Consider the following 2,540-nt stretch of genomic DNA (forward strand, 5'->3'; position numbering starts at 1 on the left):
CCCAAAAGCTTGCAAATAAGTAAAATAATTTGCTTGTAAATATCTAGTTGGTTGAATAAAAGATCTCACCTCTTCCACAAGTTTTGATTCCTCTTGCCTCTAGACCAATACAGCTACAACCTTGATACCTAATATCAGCATGGATTCTTTGGGTGGACAAAGTGCACAATCTGCTAGAGAGCACTATGATTTACTATAGAGTAAAAAGGGGAGATTATGCCATATTTTTTCCTTGGTTACATGAGATATGCAAAGCATCAATGGCAGAAGAAGCCATCTCAGTGTTATGTTTAATCTTTATTTACCACTCATCAAGCTTGGGTCCGACCTCACAGTTCTGCACAGTTCAACACAACAGGAGTTTGATGCATGGAAGGGACACAAAATATTGCTTATTATATGACTAGATAGCAAATCACTATTGATTTTGTATGTTCACTTGGATTTCTATTTTTATGACAGTTTTCCACTAGCTTAACATATCAAAGGAAGTACCCTTTGACTAAACAACTGAATGCTTGATTTTATAAGTAATTGCAAAGAAAAGAAAGTCATTTGTTTTCAACCCTGTCATTTCTTATCTTAATGAGTCCTAAATTGATGGATTAAACAACCTAAAATTATGAGTAAGAGCTGGTTCCAAAGATATTTCACCATGTATAGAGTTTTATTAAAAAAAACTTTACAAAGCATAAATTTATTCATCGTGACCTCCAGTCTGAGGACTAACCTGAGACTTTTTTTTTACAAGAAGCAAAGAGACAATATGAATTCAAAACATTTAAACAATTGTATAATGGATAGTTCAGAGAATAACAATGATTTTATCTTTAATTACTCTGTGGCTCTCCCATAGAGATTGTACTCTATGGCTAGGAAGTAGAACTGACTGAGAAATGAGAATCCCATTTCACAAATACATTTTAAAGGCTTTTCTCTTTGGTTTTGTTCCACAATGGAATGAAAAGTAGACCTTGGGATATCTTTTGTGGGGAAAAATACCGCACAAAATAGGCAAACAGCTCAATAGTCCAAGCTAGGACAGTCATCTCTCTCTGATTCAGGGAAAGGATTTCAATCTAGGGCTCGTACATCCTAGGGAAGCTGATCAGTGGGCTGTTGGTAGGTAGGGAGGTTCACTCAATTCCATCTTGAACCTGAGCAAATTGTGTTGGAGCTAATACTTTTTGGAGCAAGGCTTCAGTTTGAGTTTTGTGCATCTGGTAAAATGTTTTGTGACATTTTAAAATTCCATGTTCATAGGCATACTAATATTTCACACTGATTTCAAGAACACAATACCTGTGACATGAATGCTTTCCAATCTGGGCCCATTTGGTAGGTCACTAGCCAACTTTGTCTTTTAATATTTCAGGCTATAGCAGTACTTAAAATAACCATCATGCAAGACCAGAGAACACCAATTGTTAAATACGGTACACTTGTAAGTTCTAGGAAAAAAACAAAGTATCATTGGATATTAGAGGCGTGCAAAGCAGGCCATATTCAATTTGGATTTGACCCAAATTAGGGACAGTGATTCGATTTGTTGATTTGGATCACTGTCCCTGGTTCAAGTCAGCTGAATCTGAATCTGAAGATTCGATGCTGATTCAAAGACTTGGACATAGACACAGCTTTAAATGTTTTTTCTATATACCTCAAGGTACCATTGTGGCTTGTCAACGCTGAGATGCTGGGGTGCATGGAGTGTCCCACAGGACTGCATGCTCAGCGGCGAACCTGGAAATGGACTGGAAGTATTTCTGGTCCACTTCCCGGTCTGCCAGGGAGCATGCAGGAGGCCCCCCTGTGCCCCCCTGGCTTGGCGATCAGCTGCACAGGGACCCTGGGTGCCCCCCAGACCCAGAAGGCACCAGTAGCAGAGCTAGGGGAACCCAGGGGGAGCCCCCAGCGCACTCCTCGGCAGACCCGGAAACAGGCTGGAAGTGCTTCTGGTCCACTTCCGGGTCTGCTGCCAAGCACACTGGGGAGCCCTCCATGCTTCTGTGGCAGCCCCAGCATTGCAGTGTTCATGAGCTGCCTGGTACCTAGACGTATGTAGAAAAAACATTTAAAACTGTGTTTATGTCCAATTTGCTGCAACTTTCCGAATCTCTCCCAGGGTTCCAATTTGATTCAGAAAGAATAAAGGGTCTTCTGATTCGATTCAGCTTCAGAGATTCAGCCTCCAAATTGAATCAGGGACAGAAGCTTCACACAGCCCTATCAGATATCATAGAGGAGACAGAACTGCTACCAAACACTAAAGTTGTGAACAACTGATGTTCCCTAGCCAAACTCCTAAGTTTATTGAAACTTGGAACTAATAAATCTGCTGTTTCTGGGGTGCCAGTCCTTTTACAGAGTCACACAGTTAAATTGGCAGGCACCTCTTTCAAACTATACAGCTTGAAGTTCCTGTTGCCTCTGCCCTTTTCCTCTAGCTGGCCCCTTGCTACCTAGGCCCACTGCACCAGACCACACTTCTGGGTCCCAGCCGTGTCAATTCAATCTCTTGGGACCTCCCCTCTTCCCTC

Source organism: Gavialis gangeticus, unplaced genomic scaffold (assembly GCF_001723915.1).
Source record: "Gavialis gangeticus isolate Ggan-Ray unplaced genomic scaffold, GavGan_comp1, whole genome shotgun sequence".
NCBI lineage: Eukaryota > Metazoa > Chordata > Crocodylia > Gavialidae > Gavialis > Gavialis gangeticus.